This window comes from Salvelinus fontinalis, chromosome 41 (assembly GCF_029448725.1).
Source record: "Salvelinus fontinalis isolate EN_2023a chromosome 41, ASM2944872v1, whole genome shotgun sequence".
NCBI lineage: Eukaryota > Metazoa > Chordata > Actinopteri > Salmoniformes > Salmonidae > Salvelinus > Salvelinus fontinalis.
The window spans coordinates 10,076,297-10,091,539 of NC_074705.1; the positions used below are offsets into that span (position 1 = coordinate 10,076,297).

A 15,243-nucleotide genomic window follows, 5' to 3' on the forward strand; every position below is an offset into this window, starting at 1 on the left:
TGGGGATATAAGCTGTTTAGAAGCCTCTTGGACCTAGACTTGGCGCTCCGGTACCGCTTGCCGTGTGGTAGCAGAGAGAACAGTCTATGACTAGGGTGGCTGGAGCCTTTTTAGGGCCTTCCTCTGACACCGCCTGGTATAGAGGTCCTGGATGGTAGGAAGCTTGAGGGTTCGCAATACCCTCTGTAGTGCTTTGCGGTCGGAGGCCGAGCAGTTGCCATACCAGGCAGTGATGCAACCAGTCAGGATGCTCTCGATGTTGCAGCTGTAGACCTTTTGAGGGTCTGAGGACCAATGCCAAATCTTTTCAGTCTCCTGAGGGGGAATAGGTTTTGTCGTGCCCGCTTCACGACTGTCATGGTGTGCTTGGACCATGTTAGTTTGTTGGTGATGTGGACACCAAGGAACTTGAAGCTCTCAACCTGCTCCACTACAGCCCCGTCGATGAGAATGGGGGCGTGCTTGGTCCTCTTTTCCTGTAGTTCACAATCATCTCCTTTGTCTTGATCACATTGAGGGAGAGGTTGTTGTCCTGGCACCACACGGCCAGGACCCTGACCTTCTCCCTATAGGCTGTCTCGTTGTTGTCGGTGATCAGGTGTGTGAGGTGCCGATGATCACTGTTGTGTCATCGGCAAATTTAATGATGGTGTTGGAGTCATGCCTGGCCGTGCAGTCATGAGTGAACAGGGAGTACAGGAGGGGTCTGAGCACGCACCCCCGAGTGGCCCCTGTGTTGAGGGTCAGCGTGTTACCTACCCTTACCACCTGGGGGCGGCCCGTCAGGAAGTCCAGGATCCAGCTGCAGAGGGAGGTGTTTAGTGCTAGGTTCCTTAGCTTATTGATGAGCTTTGAGGGCACTATGGTGTTGAACGCTGAGCTGTAGTCAATGAATAGCATTCTCACATAGGTGTTCCTTTTGTCCAGGTGGGAAAGGGCAGTGTGGCGTGCAATAGAGACAGCATCATCTGTGGATCTGTTTGGGCGGTATGCAAATTGGAGTGGGTCTAGGGTTTCTGGGATGATAGTGTTGATGTGAGCCATAACCAGCCTTTCAAAGCACTTCATGGCTACAGACGTGAGTGCTACAGGTCAGGAGTCATATAGGCAGGTTACCTTAGTGTTCTTGGGCACAGGCACTATGGTGGTCTGCTTAAAACATGTTGGTATTACAGACTCAGACAGGGAGAGGTTGAAAATGTCAGTGAAGACACTTGCTAGTTGGTCAGCGCATGCTCGCAGTACACGTCCTGGTAATCCGTCTGGGCCTGCGGCCTTGTGAATGTTGACCTGTCTAAAGGTCTTACTCACATCGGCTGTGGAGAGCGTGATCACACAGTCTTCTGGTACAGTTGATGTTCTCATGCATGTTTCAGTGTTATTTGCCTCGAAGCGAGCATAGAAGTAGTTTAGCTCATCTGGTAGGCTCGTGTCACTGGGCAGCTCTTAGCTGTGCTTCCCTTTGTAGTCTGTAATAGTTTGCAAGCCCTGCCTCATCCGACGAGCATCAGAGCTGGTGTAGTACGACTCAATCTTGTCTTACCAGACGCTGCTGTTCTATCCTACATCATGTAACCAGCCAGCTGTATGTTGATATTGTTGTCCTTCACCCACGACTCCATGAAGCATAAGATGTTACAGATGTTAATGTCCCGTTGGTAGTTTAATCTTCCCAGTAACTCATCCATTTTATTGTGCAAAGATTGCAGGTTTTTTCTAGCAGAATTACGGGAAGTGCGGGTCTATTCGATCGCCTCCAACTTCTCAGAAGGCAGCCCGCTCTCCAGCCTCTCTTTCTCCGCCTCCTCTTCACGCAGATCACTAGGGTCGGCGCCTGTTCCCGAGGGGGCCGTAAATCCTCCGTCACAGGCTCGTCAGAGTCGTGAAAGAAGAAAAAGGATTCTGCTAGTCCGTGGTGAGTAATCGCAGTCCTGAAGTTATTTTCGGTCATAAGAGACGGTAGCGGCAACATTATGTACAAAAAGTGTAAAAATATAAGTTACAAACAACGCAGATAAACGAACAAAAAGCACAATCGGTTGGGGGCACGTAAAACGTCTGCCTTCTGCTCCAGCGCCATCTTACAGACAGACAGAGAGTGAAAGAAACACAGGGAAGATACGAGACATTTGTATACTCTGCAGAATAAATGCACTTAGAAGTTGCACGTTGCCTTATCTATTATAACAATACTATTTCTATTTTATGACTACAGTGATACTGTGCAAAGGTAAGGGATCACAGCTGCTACCTCGCTCTCCAAACCAAGGTGTATGAATTGTGGACCAAACTGAAGTAGAGAGCCGATAGAGCAACTCCCAAAGGACAACAAAAGTAAAATAAAAAGCATTTTTTTTTTGTTACAAGTAAAAACCTGATATTGTGAACAGCCCTTCTACCTCCACTGTGCAGTCATAACAATGAACAAGGTGGCCAAAGAAAGAACAGATGTGGCCTCATTCATCCACACTGCATACAACTCAAGCCAAATTCATGTTGATATGGTAGAAGCGGAGAGCCAACATCTGATCAGTATTCTGCAGAAATGTTGCTGTATTAACCATCAACACTTCTGGAAGGTTGAGAATCTATTGATGTATGTGCAGTTCTTACTGCATAAAAGTTCAAATGAATTTCTCCCGTATCAAATTGAGTTTCCCCTTTCTCTGTTGATGAATGTGTTGCTATGGCTGACAGTGCTGATGCAAAATGAAGGACTACAACACATATATTACTATCAGGTTCTCATTTCTGCTGTGAATAATATTCATTTGAAGGAAAATGTATGTATTTAAATAACCATAAAATAGTCAAATTAATTGATTAGCATAATGCATCGGATTACTTTTTTTTAAATGAGGGAAAAGAACAGTGATTAAATGGAATCAAACACTAGCCTGTATGACAGCATCGGTATGTGCACACAATAGCTTGATAAAGGTTTTCAGAGAAACCTATATATAAAAGCAGAGAAAAGTTACTGCAATTACTGCTAGACTCTATTTTGCTCATAAAGGTTAAAACCCTGTGTAGTGTTTCTAAATGGGAAAGTAATTGAGAGTACAGTAATTTTAGAATACAAAGTGCACTTAGGTGTTCTGGAAACATAAAAAATAAATGTTGTTTTTCCACAACATGCCTTGTAATCCATTCTGAACCACTTCCTAGCCGAAGCCATTTCTAGTGCAAGCCAAGAACCTGCCATCTACCATTCAGCCTCTCTGTCAATCATTGAACCATTCTGACTAGGTAAGTAAAGAGTAGAGCCAATTGAAAATAGAAAGGGAGAGACTGAAAGGGGTGGAGAGACACAGACAGAGACAGGAAGAGAGAGACTGTTGCCCCACCTTACTGCAGCCCTGTCACCGACCCTGACTGACAACTGGCAGACAACAGGGCATTCTGGGTAATGTAGAGGAACTCCTCTCTTCATAATGGACTCTAAGTGGCAGGAGGGAGTCTGTCTGTCTCAACCCCAGCATGTGCACTGTCACCTCAGGCTCTGACCCCTGAGAATCACAGCTGATAATGTCTTATACACCCATGCCTATCACCCAAGGGCCATAGCAGTCAGTCACCACACGCAAGACATAAATCTACAGGGCTGACTCACTGTAAGAGGGACATCAGCATGCACAAAGATGCATGTATGCGCACACACACATGCACACAAACAGGAACTCCTTAAACAAGTGGCCTGCCGATGATCTTTCATTACTTTATGAGAAACCCTTTATAATAGTGATAAATTAAACCATTTGAAATCTATTTCACATCCCATCCACCAGGCAGAGGAAATTTGGTCGGGATTCTGTAAATGATTCCGCATTCGGGGAGGTCTTTCTCACATTTACTCTAATGCATTTATCGCAGTTAGAAAACAAGCCGTTGTTCACAGTTCACTCCATTCATCTGAAGCTGTAATCATTTAGCCATTTGAAATGCATTATGCAACTCTTTCTGTGGGCTCATCAGCATAACATGAATTATTGCCATCATTACGGAGGGCAAAGCAGAAACACAGTATCACTTAATTATTCACCAATCAAAGAATGAAGGTAAATTATGGCGCTCTTATTTTAACTGACAAAAAAGATTAGTCGCTTACTAGATTTCTCTCCTTCAGGAAAATAAGACAGCACTAACAGTATAACCCTTACTGTACTGGATCTCTCTCCTTCAGGAAAATAAGACAACACTAACAGTACAACCCTTACTGGGTCTCTCTCCTTCAGGGAAATAAGACAGCACTAACAGTATAACCCTTACTGGATCTCTCTCCTTCAGGAAAATAAGACAGCACTAACAGTATAACCCTTACTGTACTGGATCTCTCTCCTTCAGGAAAATAAGACAACACTAACAGTATAACCCTTACTGGGTCTCTCTCCTTCAGGGAAATAAGACAGCACTAACAGTATAACCCTTACTGGATCTCTCTCCTTCAGGGAAATAAGACAGCACTAACAGTATAACCCTTACTATACTGGATCTCTCTCCTTCAGGAAAATAAGACAGCACTAACAGTATAACCCTTACTGGATCTCTCTCCTTCAGGAAAATAAGACAGCACTAACAGTATAACCCTTACTGGATCTCTCTCCTTCAGGGAAATAAGACAGCACTAACAGTATAACCCTTACTGTACTGGATCTCTCTCCTTCAGGAAAATAAGACAGCACTAACAGTATAACCCTTACTGGATCTCTCTCCTTCAGGAAAATAAGACAGCACTAACAGTATAACCCTTACTGGATCTCTCTCCTTCAGGGAAATAAGACAGCACTAACAGTATAACCCTTACTGGGTCTCTCTCCTTCAGGGAAATAAGACAGCACTAACAGTATAACCCTTACTGGATCTCTCTCCTTCAGGGAAATAAGACAGCACTAACAGTATAACCCTTACTGTACTGGATCTCTCTCCTTCAGGAAAATAAGACAGCACTAACAGTATAACCCTTACTGGATCTCTCTCCTTCAGGGAAATAAGACAGCACTAACAGTATAACCCTTACTGGATCTCTCTCCTTCAGGAAAATAAGACAGCACTAACAGTATAACCCTTACTGGGTCTCTCTCCTTCAGGGAAATAAGACAGCACTAACAGTATAACCCTTACTGGATCTCTCTCCTTCAGGGAAATAAGACAGCACTAACAGTATAACCCTTACTGTACTGGATCTCTCTCCTTCAGGAAAATAAGACAGCACTAACAGTATAACCCTTACTGTACTGGATCTCTCTCCTTCAGGGAAATAAGACAGCACTAACAGTATAACCCTTACTGGATCTCTCTCCTTCAGGAAAATAAGACAGCACTAACAGTATAACCCTTACTGGATCTCTCTCCTTCAGGGAAATAAGACAGCACTAACAGTATAACCCTTACTGTACTGGATCTCTCTCCTTCAGGAAAATAAGACAGCACTAACAGTATAACCCTTACTGGATCTCTCTCCTTCAGGAAAATAAGACAGCACTAACAGTATAACCCTTACTGGATCTCTCTCCTTCAGGAAAATAAGACAGCACTAACAGTATAACCCTTCCTGGATCTCTCTCCTTCAGGAAAATAAGACAGCACTAACAGTATAACCCTTACTGTACTGTACCTCTCTCCTTCAGGAAAATATGACAGCACTAACAGTATAACCCTTATTTGTGATCAGTTGAAAAATAAATTGTGATGCCAGACTATTTTGACTGGTAAGTTTATTATTATGTGGCAAGATGTTGAGCGTTGACATTACATTAAAGGCACACTAAGCTTTAATAATCCTCTAAACAGCTACGAACAACACAGGGCCGTCGAAAAATGTGTGGCAAGCAGACATTTTCCTTTTTCAATCAGGTGGGGCACCATTTCTTATTTAGTTTAATACAAAATATTGAAGCAAAGTACTGTTTTTTAGACTGATTTGCCTCATGATTTGTCAACTCGCAATTTATCTGTCCTTCACATCAGAGTACTGCAGGTTCGGTGAGTGCTTGACCAATCAGATTCACGGAAATCACGGGCTGCGTGGGCTGGGCACAACGCACACTCAAGTGCGCTTTCCACTTTCCTCCGGTATTTATTTAGCAAACGTGATAATACATCACCCTGACAGATACATGCAAAAACTCTTTCAATAAATGTTGCAGGACTAGGTGTCACATCTGCTCCTGCAACGCCCTCTACAGCTCATCCTGTGTCTCCTTGACCTGCCGCCACTCCCCCAGTACTCTCTCCCTCTCCCTCTCTGTGTGTGTGTGTGTGTGATTGTGTGGGCGGAGACAGGTGTGCTGGAGTCAGAGCAGATCCCTACCAGCTGCAACCTGTTCCATAATCAAGACCTCTACAAATACTCAGCCCTGCCACTTCCACGCTGCCAGATCGTAATCTCTGCTCAGTCAGTCTACGCGTCTAGCTGTTACTATTAGATCCTGTCATGCCTGTTTTTTTTCCCGCTGCAGTTTTGCCCGCTCTGACCCTGGCTCCTGTCTCCAGTTCCACATCTCGTCATCCTGCTACTCTGTCCTGGATTCCCCACTCTACTATTCCCTTGGATTCCCCTCCGGACCTGCTTACCCTGTCCCAACCCCTCTCGCTCCAGCCTCAGCCTCCGTACCTGGTTTCCTGCAACCCACCCGAGCTTCCCCTGGCCTGCACTCCAACTTCCCCCTGTGTTTCAATAAATACTTTGGTTCATCCCAGTCTCCTCATCTGAGTCTGCTCTTGGGATCCCCTGTCCACTCCGCGTAACACTAGGCTACTAACAACAGCAGCTTCATACAGCCTATGCGCCCTGTCCATCTGGCCAGGGTAAATAAAGGGGTAATGTTAAGTATTTATAATCCATTTATTTGTGTTAGGAGACAATGTGTATGTGATTAAACTTGGTTTATATTAAAACCTGGGCTGCCTATTCCTTTTCCATCCAAAATGTTTAACTGGAATTAATTAATCAGTAATTTATTTTATTAGACATACAGTTTTATTGTTTAAATGTAAACTTTATTTAACTAGGCAAGTCAGTTAAGAACAAATTCTTATTTACAATGACGGCCTACCCCGGCAAAACCCGAATAACGCTGGGCCAATTGTGCGCCGCCCTATGGGATTCCCAATCACGGTCTGATGTGATACAGCCTGGAATCGAAACAGGGACTGTTTCTATTGCACTGAGATGCAGTGCCTTAGACCGCTGCGCCACTCAGGAGCCCTGCATAGTTGCATAGGCCTACACGATGCAAACATGCATAAAGCATGTTCTATTGTCCGATCCCAGTTGTCTCTGTGTTTGTAGAGGAATCCCCTGTTAGTCTAATTTTAAAATATAATTCATATGAACAAGTACAAGGCTGCTGAAGTTTGACAAGATTTTCATCCTGCCCAGGACCAGTTTTTCCAGGATTCTTTTTTAAAATCATGTGACCAGATAACAGTTTTTTCCATCCCATTATACCCCATACAAAACATTGTCACAACTGATTTAATCACTGTCATACGCTATAGAGTCTGAAAAAAATGACCCACCACTCTGGGACCTGTGGTTCCACCTCTGTAACAACATCTTAGCGACCAGAGAACATTCTGATTTTGACAATGTAAAATCGCTGTAAAATATATCAGCACAATACCTGATTATCTATGTAAGACCTGAGAGCATACAGGGTAGATCATGGATCAATTAGCCATTCCGGTGTTAATTAGCTGAAATATGCTTCCGCTTCCTCACTTAACAAAATAGTGTTACCGTCCCTGAATCAATCAATTCATTTCAACACTGTTAAAGCATCCGTGGTGTAACCATCCTCTTCCGTTGTCATGGCGCATTACATCCATCGTAGCCTATTATGTGAACAAAACATTAGGTTCAATCCACACATCCATCTTACTGTATGTTTATGAACCATATCAAATCAAGTACTGCCAATCACCTCTATCCATCTTAATGACTATGGTAACAGCGAGATAATAGTGCCAGTGATTAACGACTTTAAATATCCTTGTCCGTCAAAAATGAACCACCAAAAGTCATGGACGGCTCTGGTATAGATGAGTTATGACTTCCTGTTGATGGAAAAAGAACGACGTTGTTTCAGATTGTGTGGCGTCACCTGTAGATGAAGGATACCACCCTCCACCCTCCCCTTCAACCCCCCCTCATTATCCCCCCCTCGAACGCCATTGTAAGAACACGGCCTTGGTGACCGAAGGCCATTAGAAGCATCAGTCAAACCCACCGTCTTCCCTTTAAACTTTTACATTGACACTCCTGCTCTCTCCGATCCTAATTACCGTGGAGAAGTGTGCGGCTGAAGGGAGCGTTCTGAATTCAAAGTGTCAGCGGCTCGGCTGCTTGGAAACGGATAGCGAGCGTCTGATCCAAAGAGGACCACAGGCGGGAAACGGGATGATTAACCTTCAGAAAAACGTTTCTTAACGGGGACCTGTCAGATGTCGTTAGCGAAGGGGAAGTGCCCGAAAGACTGATGACATTAAACAACTGTGTAAGCGTCATGGAAGTGTAGGTGCTGAAACGTTCTCTAAGCGGTTCCATGAGATTAATGTCCTCAAAGTTGTAGGGTTGAAATACATCTGGGAAGATAGGGAGATAGGAACCCTGAAGTTAATGTGTTTTCAAAGTGGATATAATTAAGGATGACAATAATGGGCTCTGTACTGTAGGTACTGTACCACAAACTCTAGCCAACATGAACCTACCGGCTCAAAACAATGTCGGCCCATCGACCTTTATCAATATCATGCCAAAGACCATAACACCATTCTTGTAATACTGGTGAAATCATGTTTGTTGAGCTTTGTCTACTCAACAAAGCTCTCGATACATTGAGCAGAAAAAGCTTCCATACGCAACTCCATCTCTAGCAGTATTGAAATTCCTAGTGAAACACTACCCGTAACCTGGAGAAATGATCTTCAGTCTGCCCTGATAGGCTCACATCTTGATGCAAATGTTTACAGAAAGGAAGTGTTCCAATCAAGGTTGATCTCAGCACTTGTCACTCTTTAAGCTCTGCTCAGCATTATAAGTCAGATGTCCTTCAAGCTCAGATGCAGAGATAGGTTTGTGCATAGCAGTGGAAAACACAGGGCTGATTGAAGTGGAAGCACATCCCTCCCTCTCTCCCTTTATCTCTCTCTCCCTCTGAACAGTGATTTATCATCGATTCACACATGAGACACAGGATATAACGGTTTGTTCTACCGGAAAATACTACAGAGGACGTTGTGGACATACCTAGGTAGGGCTATGGTGGTCACAAAATGTTGTCAGCCGGTGATTGTCAAGCAAATTAACTGTCAGTTTCACGGTAATTGACCGTTAATTAACATAAACACATTTAGCATCTCCTGGCTTCCATACAGAGCCTACAAGCCATTTTAAAAAGTCTAACAAATCCATGTAATATAGCCTACACCTTCACAATAAATCCATTATTTATTTTAGACAGGTCTAAAGAAGGATGATATGAAGAAAATGTAGTATATTTAAGAAAAAAATAATAGCATACTCTGAGTTGTCCTTATGTTAGGTCCCGATGTGGCTATGCCAAATGGCTGTGGGCTACACTAGTTCATTCAGCAGATAAGATTTGCTTATAATTCCGTGGCATTATTTTATAGTTTGAAGAATACAATTGAACAAAGCTGAATAAAATATACATATTTTCTCCAAACGATTTGAGGGAGTGCACACATGTTGGACTATATGTTATGTTTAGATTTTTAATACAGTGTAAGGCTGAATGATGAGACTCTAATGATGATTTGAAAAAAGTTGCTTGAAAGGCATGAACCCTGCTTTGTTTTTTTTATGCAGGCTGTTCACACTCCAATAGTCTCTCATTCACAATTTGACAAGCACTTGATGATGCCTCAAATTTCACGGCAGCATCCCCTTTGTGGCCGTAATGCACTCTAAAGAAATCCATGGCTTTTGTGGACCGGAGTGATGCATTGTGCCCTTCTCCCTGTGTGTGCTGCGCAATCCAAAGCGTCTCTCACTCACACAACTCTCCGTCACGTGATCGGGTCTTTCTCACAGGCTACAAGTTAAGACAGACACATCGGGGACACAACTGTGGGCATCCTTATCCAATTCCGAGGTGCATTTGAATATATTTTTTCAGCAGCCAACAAGATGAGTAGGCCTACCTGTAACGGCTGTCTAATTCCTCCTCCTCGGATGAGGAGAAGGAGTAAGGGTCGGACCAAAATGCAGCATTGTATGCAGACATGAATATTTATTAAGGAAAAAACGAATACGGAAAACACTCGGAAAATACAAAACAACAAAACGAACGTAGACAGAACCTGAACTTGATAACTTACATATACACGAAGAACGCACGAACAGGTACAGACTACACAAATGGACGAACAAACGAAACAGTCCCGTGTGGTGCACAGACACAAACACGGAAGACAATCACCCACCAACAAACAGTGAGAACAGCCTACCTTAGTATGGTTCTCAATCAGAGGAAACGTCAAACACCTGCCTCTAATTGAGAACCATATCAGGCAACACATTAAACCCAACATAGAAACACATAACATAGAATGCCCACCCCAACTCACGCCCTGACCAACTAAACACATACAAAAACAATGGAAAACAGGTCAGGAACGTGACAGAACCCCCCCCCCCTCAAGGTGCGAACTCCGGGCGCACAACCAAAGTCTAGGGGAGGGTCTGGGTGGGCATCTGTTCATGGTGGCGGCTCCGGCTCCGGACGTGGTCCCCACTCCACCATAGTCAATCCCCGCTTCCGTAGCCTCCTCCAAACGGCCACCCTCCAAATTAACCCCACTGGATTAAGGGGCAGCACCGAACTAAGGGGCAACACCGAAATGAGGGGCAACACCGGAATGAGGGGCAGCTCCGGACTGAGGGGCAGCTCCGGACTGAGGGGCAACTCCGGACTGGCTGGCGGATCCTGGCTGGCTGGCTCTGGCGGATCCTGGCTGGCTGGCTCTGGCGGATCCTGGCTGGGTGGTTCTGGCGGATCCTGGCTGGCTGGCTCTGGCGGATCCTGGCTGGCTGGCTCTGGCTGCTCATGGCTGGCTGACGGCTCTGGCTGCTCATGGCTGGCTGACGGCTCTGGCTGCTCATGGCTGGCTGACGGCTCTTGCTGCTCATGGCTGGCTGACGGCTCTGGCTGCTCATGGCTGGCTGACGGCTCTGGCTGCTCATGGCTGGCTGACGGCTCTGGCTGTTCATGGCTGGCTGACGGCTCTGGCTGCTCATGGCTGGCTGGCGGCTCTGGCTGCTCCTGGCTGACGGAAGGCTCTGGCTGCTCCTGTCTGGCGGAAGGCTCTGGCTGCTCCTGTCTGGCGGAAGGCTCTGGCTGCTCCTGTCTGGCGGAAGGCTCTGGCTGCTCCTGTCTGGCGGAAGGCTCTGGCTGCTCCTGTCTGGCGGACGGCTCTAGCGGCTCCTGTCTGGCGGACGGCTCTAGCGGCTCCTGTCTGGCGGACGGCTCTAGCGGCTCCTGTCTGGCGGACGGCTCTGAAGGCTCAGGACAGACGGGCGGCTTTGAAGGCTTAGTACAGACGGGCGGCTTTGCAGGCTCAGTACAGACGGGCGGCTTTGAATGCTCAGGACAGACGGGCAGTTCAGGCGGCGCTTGGCAGACGGACAGCTCAGACGGCGTTGGGCAGACGGGCAGTTCAGACGGCGTTGGGCAGACGGGCAGTTCAGGCGCCGCTGGGCAGACGGCAGACTCTGGCCGGCTGAGGCGCACTGTAGGCCTGGTGCATGGTGCCGGAACTGGAGGTACCGGGCTAAGGACACGCACCTTCAGGCTAGTGCGGGAGCAGCAACAGGACGCACAGGACTCTGGAGGTGCACAGGAGGCTTGGTGCGTGGTGTAGGCACTGGTGGTAATGGGCTGGAGACACGCACCATAGGGCTAGTGCGTGTAGGAGGAACAGGGCTCTGGAGACGCACAGGAGGCTTGATGCGTGGTGCCGGCACTGGTGGTAATGGGCTGGAGACACGCACCACAGGGCTAGTGCGTGGAGGAGGAACAGGGCTCTGGAGACGCACAGGAAGCCTGGTGCGTGGTGTAAGCACTGGTGGTACTGGGCTGGGGCGGGGAGGTGGCGCCGGATATACCGGACCATGCAGGCGTACTGGCTCCCTTGAGCACTGAGCCTTCCCAACCTTACCTGGTTGTATGCTCCCCGTAGCCCGACCAGTGCGGGGAGGTCGAATAACCCGCACCGGGCTATGTACGCGAACTGAGGACACCATGCGTAAGGCTGGTGCCATGTATGCCGGCCCGAGGAGACGCACTGGTGGCCAGATGCGTGGGGCCGGCTTCATGACATCCGGCTCAATACTCAATCTAGCCCTGCCAGTGCGGGGAGGTGGAATAACCCGCACCGGGCTAAGCACACGTACAGGAGACACCGTGCGCTCTACCGCATAACACGGTGTCTGCCAGTACTCTCGCTTTCCACGGTAAGATCGGGAAGTTGGCGCAGGTCTCCTACCTGACTTCGCCACACTACCCTTTAGCCACCCCCCCCAATAAATTTTTGGGCATGACTAACAGGCTTCCTACCACGTCGTTGTGCTGCCTCCATTCGCCGGTATCCCTCCTCACACTGTGCCAGAGAATCCCAGGCGGGCTCCGGCACTCTCTTTGGGTTGATCGCCCACCTGTCGATCTCCTCCCACGTAGTGTAGCCCAGATCCTTTTCCTGTTTCCGTGCTGCTTCCTCATACCGCCGCCTCTCGGCTTTAGCTGCCTCCAGCTCTTCACGAGGGCGGCGATATTCTCCAGGTTGAGCCCATGGACCTTTACCGTCCAGTATTTCCTCCCAGTCCAGAAATCCTGCGATCGCTGTTGCTTTCTGTTACGCCGCTTGGTCCTTGGTTGGTGGGTGATTCTGTAACGGCTGTCTAATTCCTCCTCCTCGGATGAGGAGAAGGAGTAAAGGTCGGACCAAAATGCAGCGTTGTATGCAGACATGAATATTTATTAAGGAAAAAATGAATACGGAAAACACTCGGAAAATACAAAACAACAAAACGAACGTAGACAGAACCTGAACTTGATAACTTACATATACACGAAGAACGCACGAACAGGTACAGACTACACAAATGAAAGAAAAAAACGAAACAGTCCCGTGTGGTGCACAGACACAAACACGGAAGACAATCACCCACCAACAAACAGTGAGAACAGCCTACCTTAATATGGTTCTCAATCAGAGGAAACGTCAAACACCTGACTCTAATTGAGAACCATATCAGGCAACACATTAAACCCAACATAGAAAAACATAACATAGAATGCCCACCCCAACTCACGCCCTGACCAACTAAACACATACAAAAACAATGGAAAACAGGTCAGGAACGTGACACTACCAAACAGCAAAAGCACTAGCCTATGTCAATCTACTATCCCCCATAGTACAAAAGTCGACCTATTCTATTCTGTGCGAGAAATACATATTCCAAACACAGTCTGGGACAGTTGTGGGATGAATACAAACCTTTTTTTTACGCAACAGATCAAAACGTTTAGCTTAAAATGTTGATAAACTATTAGACTATTTCTTGACATAATCAGCGCAACAATGCACACATGGTAGTAGGCTATAAGTGCGAATGTTCCATAAGCGGAAAACACAATTATCAAAAGTGACCGCAAATGCAATTCTGCATGTAATGCTTTTATTAAAAAGGTGCATTTTTATGGTGAAAATGATCTTCCCCAAACTTGAAACTCACGCACTGCTTATGTATATACCAGTTAGGCTCTACACCCCTTGCAAAGCGGATTAATGTGCTTAATTTTAAGAAGTTATTTGACCACTTTATTTGTGATACAAACCTTATTAAAACATATAGGCGCATGGGCTAGGCTACATGAGGTGTGTGACCATGATTCGAACAAGTCGCAAAAAAAAAGCATTGTTTCTTATCCTGGGCATCATTCACAAGTGATACTATATCATTCACAAGTGACAGGCTAATATTGTCACCCATCAGACTATTCTTGATTTAATCTTGTCTTTACATATTCTAAATAATATATGTGTGAAATTTGATTTGATTTAGAATGGACCATTATTATTCACCTGTATTGAAACAGGGGCAGCGGGAAAAAATACATGTCATCTATGCACTTAAATTGCGGATGGAGGACACTTTTCCCCATAGTTTATTTTCATGCCAGCCAGGTAGGCTATACTCCTGCTGTAAATATAAGCAATGTGCTTAATATTAGGAAAGTTGAGAAAAAAATACATAAATCCTAGCCTATAGAAAGCTGATGGGATCCTCCTCTTTTTATTAGCGGCCATCACTCTTTTTTCTCCTGTAATTGTATAGCCTATAGAAATGTTGCGCAACATGAGCTCATGGGCTCTCATGAAGTGTTTGATTAGATTTTTGAAAACATTTGCAATAGAGTGCTGAGTACCAGGCAGTTAGCAAGTTTGGTAGGCTACTAATGACCAGCAGCAGCATCAGAGCTTGGAGAAGCCTAATTACAGTGACTAAATGGTCATGTGGAATTTGACTGCCTTCATGACTCGTGACCACCGGTGTAGAAGTAATACGGGCACCGCAACAGCCCTAGATATTCAGTTGTAGTCGGAAGTTTAGTCGGAACATACACCATAGCCACAATTCCTGACATTTAATACTAGTAAAAATTCCCTGTCATAGGTCAGTTAGGATCATCACTTTATTTTCAGAACGTGAATTGTCAGAATAATAGTAGAGAGAATGATTTATTACAGCTTTTAATTCTTTCATCACATTCCCAGTGGGTCAGAAGTTTACATACACTCAATTAGTATTTGGTAGCATTGCCTTTAAATTGTTTAACTTGGGTCAAACGTTTTGGGTAGCTTACCACAATCGTCCCACAATAAGTTGGGTGAATTTTGGCCCATTCCTCCTGACAGAGCTGGTGTAACTGAGTCAGGTTTTTAGGCCTCCTTGCTCGCAGACGCTTTTTCAGTTCTGCCCACACATTTTCTATAGGATTGATGTCAGGGCTCGGTGATGGCCACTCCAATACCTTGACTTTGTTGTCCTTAAGCCATTTTGCCACAACTTTGGAAGTATGCTTGGGGTCATTGTCCATTTGGAAGACCCATTTGCGACCAAGCTGTAACTTCCTGAGTGATGTCTTGAGATGTTGCTTCAATATATCCACATAATTTTCCAACCTCATGATGCCATCTATTTTGTGAAGTGCA

General features: G+C 45.8%; 1 protein-coding gene across 5 annotated transcripts in view; it reads right to left on the minus strand.

The window, feature by feature from the left end:
- The window catches only part of LOC129840229 (beta-1,3-galactosyltransferase 1-like), a 128,595-nt gene that overhangs the window by 63,758 nt on the left and 49,594 nt on the right, over positions 1–15,243 (minus strand). The window lies entirely within an intron of this gene.